Raw genomic sequence first — 21470 nt, 5'->3', positions numbered from 1 at the left:
AGGTGGGAGGATCACTTGAGCCCAGAAGTTTGAGGATGCAGTGAGCTATGATCACAACACTGCCCTGCAGCCCAGGCAACAGAGCAAGATCCCATCTTAAAAAATAAAACATAAAGTATGTGTGGGGGCTGGAGAAAGAGTAGAAAAATCCATCCTATAAGTGTGGTAAAGAATGTATTTATATTATCAATATTAGCTATCTCATATCCAATGCTTAAAATGTTTTGACTACCATAAAATTAAAAGTTTTTTTTAATGTGTCAAGAAATGTCATAAAGAATGATGAGTGAAGTAGCAACTCAGAAAAATATTGGCTATGCTGATAGAAAATTAGAAAAGAAGCAGGCCAGACGTGTTGGCTCATGCCTGTAATCTCAGCACTTTGGGAGGCTGAGGCTGGTGGATCATGAGGTCAGGAGTTTGAGACCAGCCTGGCCAGCATGGTGAAACCCTGTCTCTACTAAAAACACAAAAAATTAGCCGGATCTGGTGGTGCACACCTGTAATCCCAGCTACTCAGGAGGCTGAGGCAAGAGAATTGCTTGAACCCGGGAGGCAGAGGTTGCAGTGAGCCGAGATCACGCCACTGTACTCCAGCGTGGGTGACAGAGCAATACTCTGTCTCAAAAATAAAAATAAAAAAGAAAAAAGAAAAGAAAAGAAAAAAGAAGCCGTGAGTGGTGGCTCACGCCTGTAATCCCAGCACTTTGGGAAGCCAAGGCGGACGGATCATGAGGTCAGGAGATCGAGACCATCCTGGCTAACATGGTGAAACCCCGTCTCTACTAAAAATACAAAACAATAGCCGGGTGTGGTGGCGGGCACCTGTAGTCCCAGCTGCTCGGGAGGCTGAGGCAGGAGAATGGTGTGAACCCGAGAGGTGGAGCTTGCAGTGAGCAGAGATCACACCACTGCACTCCAGCCTGGGTGACAGAATGAGACTCCGTCTCAAAAAAAAAAAAAAAAGTTCACATTCCGTCAATCCCAAAATTCCACTTTTGGGAATAACACTTTTTATCCAGGAACATCCCCTCTTGAAATATGAAAGATACACTCAAGAATGCAACTGAAGAGGCCTGTCATGCATTGTCACAATCATGGGACCAGGACTGACATTTTGTTGATATAAATGTTTCAAAGTATTTTCACTCACACTTTCTCATTTAATTCTCACAAAATCTCTTAGTGATAGGTTTAGTATCCCCATTTCAAAATTCCCAAAGCAATAGATTCTTTGGTAAGTCAAGGAACCTCCTCAAAATCCAAGAGCTAACTGGAACTGGAGCTTAACTGAGTCTAGGTCTTCTAAAGTCTTGCTTAGTGTTCTTTGTACTTGATCCCATGGCTCTGAGCATGTTCAGATGTTAGACGTGGACCTCAGAAAGTGTGGTTCACACAAGCCCCTGGGTCGGATAAGTAACTTAGGGTCAGAGGAAGTAAGTCAGCATTGGTTAGCAGATGGCTGAACATGACTTCCTGCTCCCAGTAAATATTCTTGTGGTTGCAACAAGTGTTTCTCTAACTTTCAGAGCAAAGTGGAGAAGTATTCCAAGTCATGCCTGCGCCATCAAGAGAAGATTTTGGGAAGCCACGAGGCAGCTGAGACACTCCTGAGGGTTGTTTCAGCCCATATTTAGCTCCCTCAATCCTCCTCGCCTCACGCGCTGCCTAGCATTCTTCTTCTTTGTGCTCACTGGGGCAGTTGAATCCTCATCTTTGCAGAAGTGAATATTTTGAACATGTTGGGGAGAAATAGTCTCCTGAAAACATAAGGTTGGGGATTTACAGTTCCTGACACCAGTGTGTCTTACACTTCATTGTGAGCAACAATCAGCTGGAAGCCTTGTTAAAAAATGCAGATTCCAGGGCTCTGACAGTCATGCTTCTGACCCAGCAGCTTTGGAGTAAACCCAGAGATGTTTTAACAGTTGGTCTGAATCAATCAGAGGAAAAGAGTCCAAGGAGCTCAATGGCAGTGGAACAGTTTTATATCTCCTGTTATTTCTTGACTTATGATCACTTCCCCAGGGCCTGATGGGCATTTAAGTCCAACCTTCAGGACCATTCTTCCTCTGTCTTTGATGCATTTTAAAGCATCGTTTTTGCTTGTCTTTTTCCAAGACCAGGTAGCAGCCAGTTCTAGACTTGGCCTATATTTATTGATGCTGTCTTGAATCCCCATAATATTAATAGCTGGCTTTACCACTCCTTTCTTCATGTTGGTGTTTGGAGAAGCAGTTATCTTGCATTCCCATATCAGCCATTAGCTCATGCCACAGCCAATTCATTTATTCAACACAGGTTGAATGGGAGCTCCCAGGTGGTACAGAAACTATGTTGTAAGGTTCAGAAAAGACTTTCTTTGCAGGTGACTAAGACGGCTGTGTCTCCTGGCCAGCAGAGAACCATGCACCCCTCCTCTGGTTATCATGACCAGCTTCACTGGTGTGGGACCAGTGCAGCCCCACAGGGCCCTAAGCATAGAAGGGCCCTGCATTTGATTTAATATTCTGCTGTTACCTTCCTAAAATTCTTAATAGTTTTTGAACAAAGGAACTTGCCTTTTTGCTTTCCACTGGACCTTGCAAATTATGCAGCTAGTCTTGCTAGTTGTAGTCAGAAGGTCTCACTTCAGATGTACAAGAAGAGAAATTAGCATTTGGGTCTCCTGATGTAGCTCTGGTGGCTGGTGTTGTAGCCATGGGACTGCTTAGCTGGGGGTTGACATATACTTATTTGTCTTTGCTGCACAATACCCTTCTGGTTGAATTTAATAGTACTTCTCTTCTGTTAGTGGTAAAAGGTCACTACTTCTATTTTGGGCAATAATATCAAAGAAAGAAAAACAAAATTCTTTTTTTTTTTTTTTTTTTGAGACGGAGTCTGTCGTCAGGCTGCAGTGCAGTAGCACCATCTCGGCTCACTGCAACCTCTGCCTTCCAGGTTCAAGTGATTCTCCTGCCTTAGCCTCCCGAATAGCTGGGACTACAGGCGCCCGCCACCACGCCCAGCTAATTTTTTGTATTTTTAGTAGAGACAGGGTTTCACCATGTTGGCCAGGATGGACTCAATCTCCTGACCTCGTGATCCACCCGCCTCGGCCTCCCAAAGTGCTGGGATTACAGGCATGAGCCACCGCGCCCGGCCTAAAATAGTGGATAAATTCTTAGAACAGAAAGAGCTCATGAATGGCAGCGGACGGGTCAGCTGGCTAGCTCTTCCACTCCACACTGCCTCTGTCTCAATCATTTTAGCTCAGAGACACAAGATGCAAAGAGACATAAGATTCAGAAAAGCCATAGATTCATTGGTCAACCAATGCTTGAATATGAGATACAGATATGGCTTTGTGCAATGCAACTGTGGTTGTGTTCTCTGACCATTTGATTGTCAGATAGAGCAGCCCACTCAGGGAAGCTTCAGCAAACAACACCAGCACCTCCAGAACTCAGTGGAAGGACAGATGGCCCGGCCACAGGACAGCCTAGAATCGAGATTTAGGAAGCAACCAGGGACCAAGAGGCCATTCTCTCCAGCTCTATCTGGGGAGCCATCTGCTCCCTCTTCCCCGATTTTGCTGTGTCCCCATCTTCTTTGTTTCTCATTCTCCACAAGGAATAGATCTTTCTTCCCCACTTGTGCACAGCAGAAATGTGACCACCCAGGTGCAGCTTTTCAAGGCCTGTCAGTTCACATGCCCTGCAGTGATTACTCAGAGCCCCAGGAGACAAATTCTAAACTCCCAGGAGAAGAAATCAGACTGGGACTTTCATTAGGAATTGCTGTTGGTTCTTAGCAATGGTGCCGGTAGATGGGTCACAAAGTCTGTGACCCACACAAAAGGGTCTGTAGAAGGGAGGTGAACGAGAAGTCCATCCAAAGCACTCACATGTTATCTAGGGTGCCAAAGAAAAAGTATGAACAATATGAAGTTCTCGATGGAACTTGTGGGAGGGTGGGCTATGGGTGAAGCCTGTTGCTAGGTGAAATTCACAACTGATGATCTAGTTCTTGGGTTGGGTGGTGAGTTCACATGCGTTCATTTAGAGCATAGATGCAAATAAAGAAACAAAGCAAAAGATATAATGGATTAATAATGCTGTACCATGAGCCAAGGATTATGATTAATATGATTAAAATAGAAACAAACCAAACAATAAAACAACTGAAACAAGGGAGATGGGTTTTGAGTTCATGGAGAAAGAAGGGAAGCTAAGTTTAGGAGTGCCTGCATCCCAGAAAATTTTCTTTATGTAGACACCACTTACTGTGTACCATGTGGCACACACTGGCTCATATAGAATTCAAAACACTTTTAGAATTTAGTATTTTGTATCGTACCTATTTTATAGATAGAAAATTAACTCAGAGAGATTAAGTTGCTCCATATTAGGGCAGATCTAGGTTCTAAATCCATGTTTCTCTAATGCCAAATACTAACTGGTAATATAACCCTTCAAAGTGAAAAGCAAGGGAAATTTTCTTCCTTTCTTTCTTTCTTTCTTTCTTTCCTTCTTTCTTTCTTTCTCTTTATTCTTCCCTTCCTCCCTTTCCTTTCCTTTCTCTTTTTCTTTCTTTCTTTCTTTCTTTCTTTTCTTTCTTTCTTTCTTTCTTTCTTTCTTTCTTTCTTTCTTTCCTTTCTTTCTTTCCTTCTTTTCTTTTTCTTTCTTTCTTTCTTTCTTTCTTTCTTTCTTTCTTTCTTTCTTTCTCTCTCTCTCTCTCTCTCTCTCTCTCTTTCTTTCTTTCTTTCTTTCGAGATGGAGTCTCACTCTGTCACCCAGGCTGGAGTGCAATGGTGCCATCTGGGCTCACTGCAACCTCCGCCTCCTGGGTTCCAGTGATTCTCCTGCCTCAGCCTCCTGAGTAGCTGGGACTACAGGCACACGCCGCCATGCCCAGCTAATTTTTGTATTTTTAGTAGAGATGGGGTTTCACCATGTTGGCCAGGATGGTCTCGATCTCTTGACCTCGTGATCATCCCACCTCACCCTCCCAAAGTGCTGGGATTACAGAAGTGAGCCACTGCGCCCAGCCAGGAAATTTTCTAACACACCCTCCATCCCTGTTATGGTTTGAAATGGGTCCCCCCCAAAAGATTTGTTGAAGTCTTAAGCCCCAGTACTTGTAAATGTGACTTTATTTGGAAATAGGATCTTGGCAGATGTGGTTAAGATGAGTTCATTAGGGTGGGCTTTAATCCAATATGATTGGCGTCCCCTAAGAAGAGGATAAGAGACACAGAGACATGTACAGAGGGGAGATGATGTGACGAGACACAGGAGAATGCCCACGATGATGGAGGAAGAGACTGGAGTGACGCCATCGCCAAGCAAGGAATGCCAAGGATGGCCAATGAACACGAGAAGCTGGAAGAGGCCCAGAAGGATCCTCTGTAGAGCCTTCGGAGACAGTGTGGTCCTGCCCACACCTCTGTTTTGGACTTATGAACTCCATAACTGTGAGACTATCAATGTGTTACTTTAAGCCATCTTGTTTGGGGTACTTTGCCATGGCAGCCCTTGGGAACTAATACAGTATGCTTGGGAAGAGGGAAGAAAGTGAGGAGGTGGGGAGGCCCTGGCCAGGGTGAATGGGGTAGAAAGGAAGGGTTAAACTCACTCTCTGGTTGGAAAACATTCAGGAAATGAAAGCTCTCCCTGTCCTGACACCATGAGAACTGCTGTGAAAGCTGTCAGATGAGGGACATGGAGAAAGTGCTCTGCAGGGCCCCCAGAGAGCAGCAGTCCAGAGGAAAGGGCAGTGGAGGTGGGGCAGGCCCTGAGATTCCTGCAGGATTGCTGGACTCTGCATCTCAGTTGTCTTGGAGCCCAAGCGGTCACCAGGGCTTGACAGACAATGGCAATGGGTGAGATATCCCAAGGCCCACCCCTGCATGTGCACTGGAACTGAGGAGAGGAGTGGGATGGGACTCAGGTCTCAATATATCAGCAGGTAGTGGGCCACGTTCCCCCATGATGGGCTTCTCAGCTGCTAGACCCTGACCACACTCCCGCTCCAGTGGGCCTGCTGCAGTGGCTCCCATCAGCAAATCCATTTCGTAAGCTCATACATTTTAAAGTTATTAATTTTTTTCTTATATGTTTAAATAGTTACAAAGGGTGAAATTTCCAGTGGATTTGAACTACAGTTGACCCTTGTACAACACAAGTTTGAACTGTGAGAATCTACTTATGGGTGGGTTTTTTTCTGTGTATATATTGGATTTTTGGAGATTTGCAACAATTTGAAAAAACTCACAGATGAACCACATAGTCTAAAAATACTAAAAAAAAAAAATTTTTAAAGCTAAGTATGTCATGAATGCATAAAATATATGTAGCTACTGGTTTATTTATGTGTTAATGAAATGTTTATGTTATCAGTAAGGCTTTCGGCCAACAGGAGGCTATTAGTAGTTAAGTTTATGGGGAGGTAGAGTGGGTTGGGCCTTTCCTGCTGGCATGTGGCCTCAGTCAGTTTTTGGCAATCTATAAAGGGACCCAAAGGAGACTGCTGACAGTGCCCAAGGTCTCCTGAGGGACACAGGTCACAGTATTGTGAGAAAATCAAAGTGTGATTTACAGTTGTGTGGACCCAGACTTCAACTCCATCACAAAGATCAGACACTGATTTCACGTATCTGATAGAAAAATGAAGCATTCAGAACCTGACCATAATCTCAAAACTAGCTGCAAGAAAAGGAAGAAACATTCAAAGGCCTTAGAACAGAATTTCGATTCTGTTAGAGATAGTACAGAATATAAGAGCAGCATGCAAACCAGGAAAATGGACCCACTGTCAAACCCAGGAACATGGACCTATGAGTTGGTCATACATTCCAGGACCTCCTCCACCACATCCAAAGGCAGGTGGGGAACCATCCCCACCACCTGCCAGTCTCTACCAGCGCCACCTTCACCCAGAAGAGTTATTCCTCCTCCTCCAATTCCTTTATTGTACTAAGTGATAAACCATCGCCATCACTTTCGTTGGGGACCCTCTGCTCTAACTTACGGAATGAAGCAGAAATAAACCTGAACTCCATGACGTGATTCTCCATGAAGAGGCTCAACTGGTTCAAAGGCAAAACCATGCCTAGAGGTTTTTGGCATCTTCTAGTCATTGGTGGTCACGAACATGCAAATAACTGCATGGCTATGTGTATGCCGTAATGTTAGAGAAAATGATTGCAGGCTCTCCTGCTTTCCTTGGTGAGCTGATTATCTTATTTTCTTTTTCAGTACAATATATTAATTATTCAGAAACTCCATAGAGTGAGGCACAGTGGCTCACACCGGTAATCCCAGCACTTTGGGAGGCCGAGGAGGCTGGATCACCTGATGTCAGGAGTTCGACACCAGCCTGGCCAACATTGCAAAACCCTGTCTCTACTAAAAATACAAAAATTAGCCAGGCATGGTGGTGCATGCCTGTAGTCCCAGCTACTCAGGAGGCTGAGGCAGAAGAATCGCTTGAACCTGGGAGATGGAGGTTGCAGTGAGCTGAGAATGCACCTCTGCACTCCAGCCTAGGTGAGAGAGTAAAACCCTATCTCAAAAAAAAAAAAAAAAAAAGCAAAGAAACGCCATAGAGAATATGAAATTCATGTAGAAGGCACAGGGGAAATTGATAGAGTGGTGTAAGGGTCATTATGTCAGTTTTCTAAGGCTGCTGTAACAAATCACCACAAACTGGGTGGTTTATAAAAACAAAAAGTCACCTCTCACAGTTCTGGAGGGCAGCAGTACCAAATCAAGGTGTTCGCAGGGCCACACCCTCTAGGCCCCCAGCCTTTTTCACACCAGGGACAATTTTTCCACGGACCAGGCAGGGGGGATGGTTTGGGGGCGATTTAAGCATATTACATTTATTGTGCACTTTATTTCTATTATTATTACATTGTATTACATAATAAGGTAATTCTACAACTCACCGCAATGTAGAATCAATGGGAGCCCTGAGCTTGTTTTCCTGCAACTAGATGTTCCCATCTGGGGCTGATGGGAAACAGTGACAGACCATGAGGCATTAGATCCTCATAAGGAGAGTGCAACCTAGACCCCTTGCATGCGCAGTTCACAATAGGGTTTGTGCTCCTATGAGAATCTAATGCCGCTGCTGATCTGACAGAGGCAGAGCTCAGGCAGTAATGTGAGCAATTAGGAGCGGCTGTGAATACAGATGAAGCTTCCCTGACGCTTCCACCACTCACCTCCTGCTGTGCGGCCTGGTTCCTAGCAGGCTACTGGTCCATGGCCTGGGGATTGGAGATCCCTGCTCAACTGGATGATCTTTCCTTGTCTCCAAGCTTTTGGCAACTATTGGCATTCCTTGGCTCGTGGCCACATGTCTCTCCACTCTGTCTTGTCATTGCTTTCTCCTGTGTGTGTCTGCATGGGAACTGTCCCCACCACTCTGATAGAAACACATGTGTTTACGTTCAAGGCCCACATGTCTGAGTTTTGCACGCTGCTCTTACACTCTGTATCATCTCTAAATTCCTTTTAGCTGTAATCATTTGTGTGTGTGTGGATTTTTCTAGATGGTCCATATATTAGAATCACTTCACCTGCAAACAGTTTTACTTATTCATTTCCAATTTGAATGCCTTTTACTTCATTTTCTTAACTAATTCCTGTGGCTAGGACTTGCAGGAAATCTTGAAGAGAAGCAGTGAAAGCAGACATCCTTGTTTTCTTCTGGAATTTAATGGGAAAGATTTTAGTCTTTCACCATTGAGTAGGACATTAGCTGTGGGTTTTATCTATGGTCCATCATTATGATGAGGAATTTCCTGACCATTACTATTTTACTGAGTGTTTTTATCATTAAAGACAAATGGATTTTGTCAAGTGGTTGTTCTGCATCAATTGAGATGATCAAATGGTTTTTCACCTTCATTCTATTTCCGTGTGTACTACTTTGATTAATTTTCTTATGTTGCTATACCTTGCATTCCTGGGAAAAATCTGACTTGGCCCTGGCATATAATAATGTGCTGTTGGGTTGAGCTTGCTAGTATTTTGTTGAGGATTTTTGTGTGTATGTTCACAGAGGATTTTGTTCTGTGTTTAAAAAAAAATGTTTATGGGGAGTCAAACGTAATACAAGGATTTTCAACTACACTGGGGTCAGCTTCCCAACCCCTGAGTTGTTCAGGGTCAACTGCACTGACACTTAGAGACAAAATAGTAGCATCACTCTTTGAAATTATCCAGTGGACTCTAAATATCATAGTAATTTGACAAGTACTGGCATCGATTAAAACAGAACCACCGACAAGCTCTCCCTGAGCAGTTGGAAATGTTACTTCCCTCCTTTTCTCCTTGAACTCACATTTTCATTCCCACAGAATTTCATCTGTTGTAAAGCATATTATGCTTGAAAGTATTTTATTGATTATACATCTCTGGATCAGACACAAATGTGTTCATGAGCAGGAACTGAAATATGTCAATATCCTGTGGCCGTAAGAATCTAGGTGCTAAAAATTTCCTCTGGATCACATTATCATCGCACTAGCAGCACATAATTGATCAAAAACACAAAGGGATTTTACATTTCGATGGGCAAATATTATACATAAAGAGGAAGTGTTATCAAAAATTTATCTCTTAATTAGGTGGATAGAGCTGCTTTATTTTTCTAGTAGTTCATGTGTCTAAGCATAAATATTCCACTGCTAGAATGAGTTGAAATTCAGCAAAAACTATGCTTATTTTTCTTTTCTATAGCTCTGAGAATTTTGCCCTTTACACATAAAAAAACAGTTGGAAGTATAAGTTTTTTTTTTTTTTGTAAATCAGTATCACTCAATTCTTTGAACTGTTTCTGAGTTATGTCCAAAAACATGTAGGGCTCTTTCATAAAAAAAAAAAAAGAAAAATTAATGATTGGTCAACTAATTTTTTAAAAGCAAACATTTAGAAGTGACTGCATGGCTTGTAAAATAATTTGTTATCTAGTCATCAGCACTGTTTATTTTTTCCAATCAATACCAATGTTGAAAGGTCCTTATGTGAGGAGTCCGGGAAGTAGGTCAGGGGGTCTTTGCAGAGGTAAGTAAGTTAAAACAAGGTCATTAGAGTGGGCCCCAATTCAATATGACCAGTGTCCCTATAAGAAGAGATTTTTTTTAATGAAGTGGGTGAAGGGTGACTGTGGTGAGGGAAGTGGGAAAGGGGAACATTACATCCATCGCAAGAACATTTTCAAGGGACACTCATTTAGAAACCGAAAGGCTGAAAAATGACTCTGTAAACTACTTGGGCCTGATTCCTGTTGGAAACAAACTCTTCTCTTGCTGCATGGGTGTGTGGACCCTCTGGGGAAGACTTTCAGCCAAAAGGGCTCCGATGTGGTTTGGCTCTGTGTCCCCTCCCAAATCTCATCTCAAATTGTAATCCCTACATGTCCAGGGAGGGAGGTGATTGGATCATGGAGGCAGTTTCCACCATGCTGTTCTCATGATAGTAAGTTCTCGTGATGTCCAATGGTTTAATAAGTGTTTGACAGTTCCTCCTCCACACGGTCTCTCTTGCCTGCCACCATGTAAGATGTGCCTGCTTCCACTTCTGCCATGATTGTAAGTTTCCTGAGGCCTCCCCGGCCATGAACTGTAAATAAATTAAACCTCTTTTCTTTATAAATTACCCAGTCTTTTATAGCAGCATGAGAATGGACTAAAACAGGCTCCTTGCCACCTGATTCAGCAACCACAGTTGAAAAGAATAATCAAAGAGTATGGAAGATCAACTATGCATATCTAATTTTGTTCCCTCCAGAACAATATTCAGTTAAACTTCACTAAAGCAATGAGAGAGAGAGAGACCCAGATAGGCAGGGCAGGAGAGGAGATGATGACAGTGACAACATTTGAAGAATTGGAAAGCAGAAAGCAGATGGGTACGGCAATGACTGACCTGAGAGGACCTTAGAAAATTGATTCTCACCTGGCAGGAAGAAGCTGAGAAACAATCTGATCTCAAAAGGCACAGGAACAGGCATCTCTAGGAACCACGGGAACTGGAGATGAATCCAGGACCATCCATGTGCACTGATGGAAGATAGCATATTTAGATTAGACCCATGTGACTCTCTTAAAAATTATTTTTATTTATTTATTTATTTATGATTTGTTTGAGATGGGATCTTACTCTGTTGCCTAGGCTGGAGTTCAGTGGTACAATCATGGCTCACTGCAGCCTCAAACCCCTGGGCTTAAGCAATCCTTTCGCCTCAGCCTCCCAAGTAGCTAGTAGTATGGGCGTGAGCCACTGCACCCAACTCTCATGCAACTCTTGAGACAGATCCATTAGGGGCACTAGCCCCAGGTCACAGCTGCCATTGTTGTTTGCATCTTTCTACCTGAGGACAGAGTGCCTGGGCCAGCCTGGGCCAACGCAGCTGCCTTGCCTGTGTGTTGATGAAGCTCTTTCTCTTCTCTCAATATCCTGGTCCGTGGGCCTTGTATTACCCTATAAAAATATTACACTTGACTTCCTTCTTGCAGCAGGAGGTGAACCAGAAAATAGTGACCAGTTCACACCCTCTGACCACATTTCTGCTGGTGGTCCACAGCCTGGCTGCTCTACCACCCTGCCTGATGTTCTCACTGGGGTTGTCCCTAGGGCTGTCAGAATTCATTCAACATCTGTCTTCTGGATCCCCTAGAATAGGCCTTGTAAACTCTCAGGAAAGCTGAAGGCTGACTGAGACCCACAGGTCGTTCTGCTTATTCTACTGGGAATCTGCATTTTCTAGTGGTGACATAGTCTATTTTTTATACAGCTCAATTTGTGCTTATTAATTACTCTGTTTTCCTAAACTTAATAATATTTTGTTTAGGAATCTATCTATCTATCTATCATCTATCTAGGTTGATCGATTCTTAAACAACATATCAGCACATAGACATTTAACCTCAAAGTCAGAAAAAGGAGACAGCTACTGGAGACAGGCACCAGGGAGCCTTGTGGTACTGGTAATAGCTACTTTTTATCCTGACTGTGGGTACCCAGGTGCTTTTTTATTACTATTTTTCAATGTCCATGTATGTGTGCCACACACACACACACACACTTCTGTGGGTTTAGCTAGTGCCAGTAATTTCCCAAGAGAGGTTCAATTCAGAATTCCCTGCTTGATTGAGGGCCTGACCTGAACATCTGAGGAGCAGCTCTGTGGTCAGTGACCTGTCTGGGATGTTACCCTGGGTGTGACCAAGGCCATTAGCCTCCTTGGTAAGGCTCTGGCTCACTGAGCTGTAACTAAAACCCCAGAAATATGGCTGGAGAAGCAGCTTCTCGCGGGGACTCTGCCCTCCCTGGCCGCCTCCCTTGCTAGGAGTGCCTTCCTTCCACAACACCACCAGAGGACCTAACCCTTCAAGAACCAGTGAATCCCTCATGCCCACACTTGTATCACTCCTGGCTGGAAGGAGGTTATTCTGAGAGGCTGGCTGAGCCTCCTTCCTGCAATTCATGCCCAACACGGGAAGTGCTACCCCTAGTGAAGCACACCTTCGGACAGACCAGGATTGCGGTGACCTCAGGATGGCAAATGAATCCACGGCGACAAGGCAGCAGTGGGGAGTGGGAAACACCAAAGACAGACATCAGGTCCTCAACCTCCTTCCTCCTTTGTCCCTTGCTCTCCTGAGTCACAGTTGAAGCTGTGCCCTTTCATGTCACTCAATTGGGTTGATAAGAGATAGCGTTAGAATGGGAGATATGAGAATATGGATAAAAGAAAAGACAGCCACAGAGGCTGGAAGCTGCATCTCAGCCCATGGACAGGCCATGCACTTGGAGAAGCCTGTGTGGCTCCTCCCTTCTCCAGTCACCTGAGTTTTGGCACAAGATGCATTGACATAAGAAGCCAGTGGTGGCTGGGTGCAGTGGCTCACGCCTGTAATCCCAGCACTTTGGGAGGCCGAGGTGGGAGGATCGCAAGGTCAGGAGTTCGAGACCAGCCTGGCCAATATGGTGAAACCCCATCTCTACTAAAAATAGAAAAAATAGCCAGGCATGGTGGTGGGCACCTGCAGTCCCAGCTACTCGGAAGGCTGAGGCAGGAGAATCACTTGAACTCGGGAGGTGGAGGTTGCAGTGAGCCGAGATGGTGCCACTGCACTCCAGCCTGGGTGACAGAGCAAGACACCATCTCAAAAAAAAAAAAAAAAAAAAAAAGAAGCCAGTGGTACAGAAAGTTTCATTACTGAGAGTGTGGGCTCCTGACAGTGGAAAGCAATTTGGGGATTAGAGTCACAGACAGAAGCTGAGCCTCAGGTCCTGGAGTGGGACCTCGCCTAATTTGCTTTTGTTCCCTAAACTTGTGTCCCTGTCTTTAAATTAAGATACTAACAGTGGGATAACATACAGCACAGTGCCTGCCCCCAAGTCTCAGCTCCTATCGCATAATGTCCCAAATGCTTCATTCATTCTTGGGTTTCTTTGTTTTGTTTGGTTTGAAATGGAGTCTTGCTCTGTCGCCCAGGCTGGAGTGCAATCTTGGGTCACTGCAACTTCTGCCTCCCGGATTCAAGTGATTCTCCTGCCTCAGCCTCCCAAGTAGCTGGGATTACAGGCACCCACCATCATGCCCAGCTAATTTTTTGTATTTTTGTAGAGACAGGGTTTCACCATGTTGGCCAGGCTAGTGTTGAACTCCTAACCTCAGGTGATCCACCCGCGTCAGCCTCCCAAAGTGATGGGATTACAGGCCTGAGCCACCGCGCCCATTCTTGGCCCATTCAAGCAACTGTTTCGTGCTGCTGAAAGCCACGGTGAGTGCTCTGAGTGTGCTGAGAACCACGAAGTGGCTCTGATGAACATCTTGCATGAGGACGCTGCACGGGACATGGGCTTGTGGTTTTGGCTGAGGAAAGGCAGAGCCCGTCACCACTGTCCTGCACCCTGTGCCTGGCACACACCCCAGAAGAGACATCGCTCTGCCTTTCTGCCCTTTATCGGAATGCCATCTAGTCAGCAGACAGCTATTTCGAGTCTAGAGCGTGACAGGCTGGAAGCAGATGTTGCTAAGATGCCCAGACAGGCCCTGAGAGGTGGGGCAATCTGCGAGCTGTTAGCAGGATGTTGTCCAGCAGCAGGGACTTAATTTCATGAGAGGGAGTGGAGGAAGAGATGGACGCTGACAAGGCCAGTTGCCAGCTCTGACACCCACACACGTGAGCCCTGGCTTCCTGGTAATTCGGGAGGAAGGACTGCAAAATCCCATGTCAATAGGTTGCTTTGGGAACCCCCATGTCTTCAGAAAACAGATGCTTCCATGGAAATGAAACATTGTTGCATTAAGTAGCTGACCCTCTACAGAGATTAAATGTTAGCAAAAGAAAATTCTAACATTGAAACAGAATTGGAAAGGAATGGGTAGACATCAGGCAATATTTCTTATGTTTCTCTGAGTCCTAAAAAGATCTAGCAATGTCTAGGGGAAATGGCATTAACCCACCAAGCAATTGAATCACTGTCTTTCTACTTGCTCTCTCTCAGGTCCATGTGAACAGAAGACCTGGACTGTATTCCCACCTCTTTGTGCCTATAGAACTCTGTCTGTCCCTGTTTAGAAGGTGGCTGTCCCGTTAATACAAAATTTAGGTGAACCTGAGTCTTACAAAGGGTGATATAGAACATGAACTATTTAAAAGCTTAACATTTTTTTCTGAATAATTTATTCTAAAATTGGTGGTTGTATGTTTTTTAACTGTTAAACATTTTCGTTGACTTACTCCTCAAATGGTTAAACTGACTGAATATAAAGAAGCAGATATGATAAAATTGTGGTTTCTAAAATGTGGATGAGAATCTTGTTTCCTGGGCCAGAATCCCACACCTGGGATGTGTGAATACAAAGTCGCACAGACCGACATGCTTCCCTGGGCCTCTGGGAACCAGCCTGCCCTTTCCTTCTCTGAGTTACTCTGGGAGCTTAGGCGGTCTCAGCTGACGGTGGAGGGAGTCCCACTGCAGTGAGAAACATGATCACTTGCAATTTAATAATGCAACGAGAATAAACTTGAAGTACAAGGTATTATAGGAAATGGGAATCTCAGGAAATGGGCACAGACAAACTTGTCAGGAAAAACCATCCATTGTGGCAAACTCTGCTCTGCTTAAGGCACCCTTTTTCTCATAATTTGCTGCAGATTAACTATTGCAGCTAAAAAGCACTATCATTGGAATATAAAGAAACATACTTCTCTTTATGGTGTATCTTTGAAAAGAGACATGTGCCATAGTTTTCTTGAGAGGGATGTGGAATAAAGCTGGCACAGAGGAGTTGTTTGGCTGCTATTTAGGTTTGTAAATATCTCTCAATTTCAGCAGTGCTCTCTGTGCTTATGTAGGTTCTCTTTGCGTCCTGTATTTTTCCTAAACTTTCCTGAGCTCTCCTGACCTTATTTTCTCTTCAAGCCTTGATGCCAGTTTGACTTCTGGGTGATTCTGCGACTGGCTGCCTGTAGCCCCAGGTAGGATGACAATCAAGTGCCCCACGAGGTGATTTTTACTATGAAAAAAAGCAGCAGCTCCCTTGTTTGGGGTGGAATGTTACAGCAACCAGGAAATCTGGTGATGTCATTCATCAGGGGCTTTCAGGCTGGGAAAGGCGTCACTCAGGCCTCTGGCTTTAGCTTTGAATAATATGGTTGGGACATGTTGCAGTTCAGCTTCACCAGCATTCAGAGACCAGAGTGGGGTGGTGGAAAAAGACACTGGCCTTAGTCAGGGGGCCTCAGTTCTAATTCTGTTTCTGCTCCCAGGACCAACTACATGATTTGCAGGGCCTGGCGCAAAAAAAAAAAAAAGAAAATACAGGGCCTCTTGTTCAAAAATTCCTAAGAATTTAGAGAGGATAGCAGCAGATCCTTAAACCAAGAACAGGGCCCTTCTGAAGATGGGTCCCTGTGTGACTGCATGGGTCACATGCCCATATGCAGGCCTTTGTGCAGGATCTTGATCCCTGTGGAGTGTGTGACTCAGCCTCAGCTCCTTCACCTGGAAAATGAAGGCATCAGGCATACAGAGCTTCCCTCTCAGCTGCACAGTAGGTGCTCTGTTCATGATGCTGAAAAGTGGGAAAGGGGCCCAGCCATCTAAGCAGCCCCTAATGGGGTTAGGATTTGGGGAACTCAGGAAATTGCACTCTGAGTTTGGAATAACTGATAGAGACCAAGGAGGAGCCGATGAAGATCAAATGCAGGCCCTAGTTCTGCCAGAGCTGATTGCAGAGCCTGCAGCCCCCACGGGCTTCCTGACACCAGACCCCAGGAGGACAGACCTGTACTTGCAGCCCCTGTCAGTTGGACAGTGCAGGCAGCGCATGTCTCCACGGGGGCAGTGGGTCTGGGGAGACCCGTGCTCTGTCCTTCATAAAGGGGCAGGCATGAGTTCCCTCCCTGTGAGTTCCCTCCCAACTTTTCCATCAGATCAATCCCCCATCTCCACTGAAAGCCTGCAGAGGCTAGGAGCGTTACATCCGTGGAGCTGCCTTCATCTAGAAGGAAATCTCTGAAGCAGACAGTGCACCCCTAATGGGTGTGAAACAGGACTGGCCGTGGTGCCAGCACCTCCCCAAGGAGCATTTGTTTCACAATGGTTGCTCCCTTTATCTGGAATGCCATGCTCCTCCCCGTCTGCCTGGATAACTCTGAGGTGTTCTCTTAGACTCTGTTTAGATCCTTCCCCTCTAGGTTTTCTGTTGATCCCCTGGGTTTGCTGCACCCAAACCCTCATGATGCCTCATCCTAAGTCCATGTTTTGCTTCCTCTCCCCCTCGTTGGGCTGAAGTTCCCTGAAGACGTTACAGGTGCTTCCTGTTTTCTTGATTGATAAATGAATGAGTTTGGAATCTGTCCTGGAGTTTGCTTTCCTGGCTTAAGCTATGGAGGGTCGATTCCTTGCTCATATCCATATTGCTAGAAGCACAGGCAGGATGTGAATGAGCAGAAGACAAAGGTCACTGAGCCAGGCAGAGAGACACAGAACAGCGGCCACTGAGGCAGACAGAAAGACACGGGGCAGTGGCCATCCAGACAGACAGAGAGACATGGGGCTGCAGCCATTGGGACAGACAGAGAAACCCAGGACAGTGGCCATCAGGACAGAGAGACAGACATGGGATAGTGGCCATCCCGACAGACAGAGAGACATAGGGCTGCAGCTGTCGGGACAGACAGAGTGAAATGGAACAGTGGCCGTCCAGACAGACAGAGAGACATGGGGCTGCAGCTGTCGGGACAGACAGAGTGAAATGGGACAGTGGCTGTCCAGACAGACAGACACGGGGCAGCAGCCATTGGGACAGACAGAGACAGCGGACAGCAGCCATCGGGACAGACAGAGAGACATGGGACAGCCGCCATCAGGACGGACAGAGAGACATGGGGCAGCCGCCATCAGGACAGACAGAGAGACATGGGGCAGCCGCCATCAGGACGGACAGAGAGACATGGGGCAGCAGCCATCAGGACAGACAGAGAGACATGGGGCAGCCGCCATCAGGACGGACAGAGAGACATGGGGCAGCCGCCATCAGGACAGACAGAGAGACATGGGGCAGCCGCCATCAGGACAGACAGAGAGACATGGGGCAGCCGCCATCAGGACAGATAGAGAGAAATGGGACAGTGACCATAGGGCCAGAGAGACACGGGACAGCAGCTGTCTGGACAGAGAGACATGAGACAGTGGCCATTGGGAAAGACAAACAGGACAGTGGCCATCAGGACAGAGAGACACGGGACAGAAGCCATCGGGTCAGATAGACACAGGACAGTGGCCATCGGGACAGACAGAGAGACACGGGGCAGCGGCAGTCGGGACAGAGAGACGCAGGGCACAAAACTGGCCCACTCCCAGCCCAGGATGCTTGACTGCATCGTACAGAGCAATTTCATACCCCACCTCTATGTTCAGTGCTTGGCCAAGACAGTGTCTTGATATCACAGTAAATGAGAGGAGAGGGAACCCGGAGGCATGAGGTTCTGTCTACTGACGACTGTCATATGGGGAGGGGGTGCGTATTTAAAACCTGAAATAAAATGAGCCGACTCTAAAGAGGTACTCATTCAATGGAGTGTGGGATGACACAGATTTCTGTTCAATTGCAACGTCGCAATTGAAGGTGAAAACTGAGCTGCGGACTGGAAGAAGTACATCAAGGTGGTGTCAAAGACCCCAGGCCACACACTGGCTCTGTCAGTGACTCTCCTAGGAGCTTGGGACAGTCCCCAAACCCAGCGGAGCCCTACAAACTGCATCGTGGAAACTGGGAACCCTAATGCCCATTTCACCACATGACTCAAGATGAAATAAGGGTAAGTGAAGTAGTTGGCACTCAACCTTTTTAAATTAAAAGTTATTTGGAATTAAAGCTAATAAGACTGACTGATGCATTGAATGTGGGGAGGGAGGGAAAGAGGCAAAGGCCACCCAGGGGCCCTGGGCTTGGGTGAAGAGCCGAGAAGCACTGGAACTATTCAATGAACCTGGGGACACAGGAGGGGCAGATTGAGGCGTCCTGTGATTGCACAGGACAAGAGGAGGGTGTTTCCTTCAAAGTTCACTGCCCAAAGCCGAGGTCAGGTCATTTTGCTGGAGCAGCTCCTATTCCTGCTTTCAGCATTTTTTCTGTCTCTGAGATTTTTCTCTTCGATTCTGTGCACCGCACCCTTACTATGGAACATTCTGGAGGTCATTTCATCTTCAGGACGCCCCATCTTCTTCCCTGAGACTGCATCACAACCGGCTCCTCCCCTCTGCCCCTCCCCTGTGCTTCTCTCTGCCCCTTCCCTGAACCTCTCTCCCTCCTGCAGTGCTGACCTAGGAGGCTCTCCAATCTCCATGGAGGATCTCCATGTCAGAACCAGGGGGTGTGGCCTTGATACGCAGACGCAGAGGCTACAAACTCTCCCAGAAGAGGCTGCAGTATAACGAAAGGCACAGTGTTGGCCGGGCGCGGTAGCTCACGCTTGTAATCCCAGCACTTTGGGAGGCCGAGGCGGGCGGATCATGAGGTCAGGAGATCGAGACTACAGTGAAACCTCGTCTGTACTAAGAATACAAAAAAATTAGCCGGGCGTGGTGGCGGGCGCCTGTAGTCCCAGCTACTCGGAGAGGCTGAGGCAGGAGAATGGCGTGAACCCGGGAGGCGGAGCTTGCAGTGAGCTGAGATTGCGCCACTACACTCCAGCCTGGGCGACAGAGCAAGACTCCGTCTCAAAAAAAAAAAAAATAAAAATAAAAGAAAGGCACAGTGTTGGGAAAGTACAAAGAAGTCTCAGAGACTGACTGATTAAACCCTGGGTTAATTTATTTACGCTACTCAAACAGGCAAAAAGCCTGTCACAGGGTCTAGAATGTCAAGCTGGCTGGTCAACAGGCTGTGTCTTGAGTCTTTCAGAAATGAAGGCGTTATCAGGCTGGGTGCGGTGGCTCATGCCTGTAATCCCAGCACTTTGGGAGGCTGAGGTGGGTGGATTACTTGAGGCCGGGAGTTCAAGACCAGTCTGGCCAACATGGCAAAACCCCATCTCTACTAAAAATACAAAAATTAGCTTGGCATGGTGGCACGTGCCTATGGTCCCAGCTATTCAGGAGGCTGAGGCATGAGAATCACTGGGACCCAGGGGGTAGAGGCTGTAGTGAGCCAAGACTGCATTCCAGCCTGGGTGGCAGAGTGAGACTCTGTCTCAAAAAAAAGAAGGTGTTATCAAGTTGCTCAGGGAGGACAGGACACCTGGTACTGTTGTCCACTTAGCCTACGGACCTGACTCTGAGTGATTCGGGCCGTCTCCTGAATCCTGACCTCTGAGCTGATTCTGCCACAAACCTGCAGGGTAAAATGAAATAACAAAACAACAGCAACACACACACACACACACACAATCAAAATGGAAAACTTGTCTAAGATTTAAGATAAAAAAAATTGTTTAGCCGGGCACGGTGGCTCACACATGTAATCCCAACACTTTGAGAGGCTGAGGCAGGGGGATCACCTGAGGTTGGGAGTTCGAGACCAGCCTGACCAACATGGTGAAATTCCGTCTCTACTAAAAATACAAAAATTAGCCATGCGTGGCGGCCGGCACCTGTAGTCCCAGCTACACAGGAGGCTGAGGCAGGAGAATTGCTTGAACCTGGGAGGCGGAGGTTGCAGTGAGCCAAGATTGCACCACTGCACTCCTGCCTGGGCGACAGAGCGAGACTCCGTCTCAAAAAAAAAAAAAAGAAATTGTTACTCATCAATGCGTGATGACTAAATAACATTCACACTTAATTTCTGGGCTTGGGTGAAGGGCCAAGAAGCACTGGCCCTATTCAATGAACCTTAATTTCTGATTGTGAATAGGCACCATCTCAGCCTTATGAATAGGCTGCAATTTATCTGATGGAGAGATTCTTTCTTAGAAACATGACTAACTGGTGATTTTGGTATGATCCATGTGTTTTGGGCCACATGACTGTGGGGAAACCACAGGGTCAAGATAATAGTTGAATGGTCACACATAGTGGTCCTAGGGTACTGCCTACACCTGCTATTCTGGGAACTCCATTTGCTCATTGTGGAAGTCTATTTCTGTTTACTTTTTCTTTTTTTTAACAACTGATAATTTATTAAACTAGTTGACTTAAGCAACTGTAATGTTGACTTCCACCTCAACTCTTGGCTCATTACTGATGGAAGTTATCTGCCTAACAATCTCAGAAGGACTGTGCAAGTCAATGAGTCGCTTGTGGATTCTCATCTGGAAACCATCCCATGTCTTAGAACCTTCACCACAAGGAGTTTTTCTTGTAGTGATTCTCAAAGTCTTGGTAGTCATTCCAACTGGTCCTTTCACTTTGAGATTCTTTTCCTTTGCTCCTCGGATCCAGTCAGCACACACCTTTTCCAGGGATTTTACATTGCAACTTATTAGAGTGATTCAAATTGGGTGAATTGCCACCTCCGGCTCCACGGGTGTTTTTCCGGTATCCTTAAAAGCCATGGCTGCTGTGCGGCTTCCCGGCCGACTTGTACCTCGGCAAGAGCGAGCAGCGGTGAGTCAGGAGCAGGAGCCTGCGGATCAGCCACTATTTCAAGAGGGTTGTCTCAGCAGTGGTGGAGAACAACATAGGCTCGGCGTCACCTACACCTGCCGTCTCCCTGCCTTCCTCCCGGGACCGGTGCTGTCAGCTGTCACTGGGGCAGAGCCTGGAAGCTGCTGTTGCTGCAGGGGGTCCCGGGGGTCGGCTGCTCTTTGCCAATGCCTACTGTGCCTGGGTTGAGGCTGCCAGTGCCTGGGCCTGAGACCTCCTGTAAGGCAATGTCCTCCATCCCTGCAGACTTCACAGACACCAGAGCAGGGTTCTGTGCCTCTGGGCCATGCGGCCACCCCTTAACAGGATAATGCCCTGTTGGGGGCTCTGGGGATTTCATGATCAATAAACTCAGTCCCTCCCTTAAGG

General features: G+C 46.4%; 1 pseudogene; it reads right to left on the bottom strand.

Moving 5' to 3' along the window:
- Positions 1 to 20636: 20636 nt before the first annotated feature.
- LOC129487279 (small ribosomal subunit protein uS10-like) lies at positions 20637 to 21075 on the bottom strand (annotated as a pseudogene).
- Between the last annotated feature and the right edge of the window lie 395 nt (positions 21076 to 21470).

The sequence above is a fragment of the Symphalangus syndactylus genome, chromosome 8 (assembly GCF_028878055.3).
Source record: "Symphalangus syndactylus isolate Jambi chromosome 8, NHGRI_mSymSyn1-v2.1_pri, whole genome shotgun sequence".
NCBI classification, from domain to species: Eukaryota; Metazoa; Chordata; class Mammalia; order Primates; family Hylobatidae; genus Symphalangus; species Symphalangus syndactylus.
Note: the sequence above shows the minus strand (reverse complement) of the source record. Positions and strands in the feature narration are given on the sequence as shown.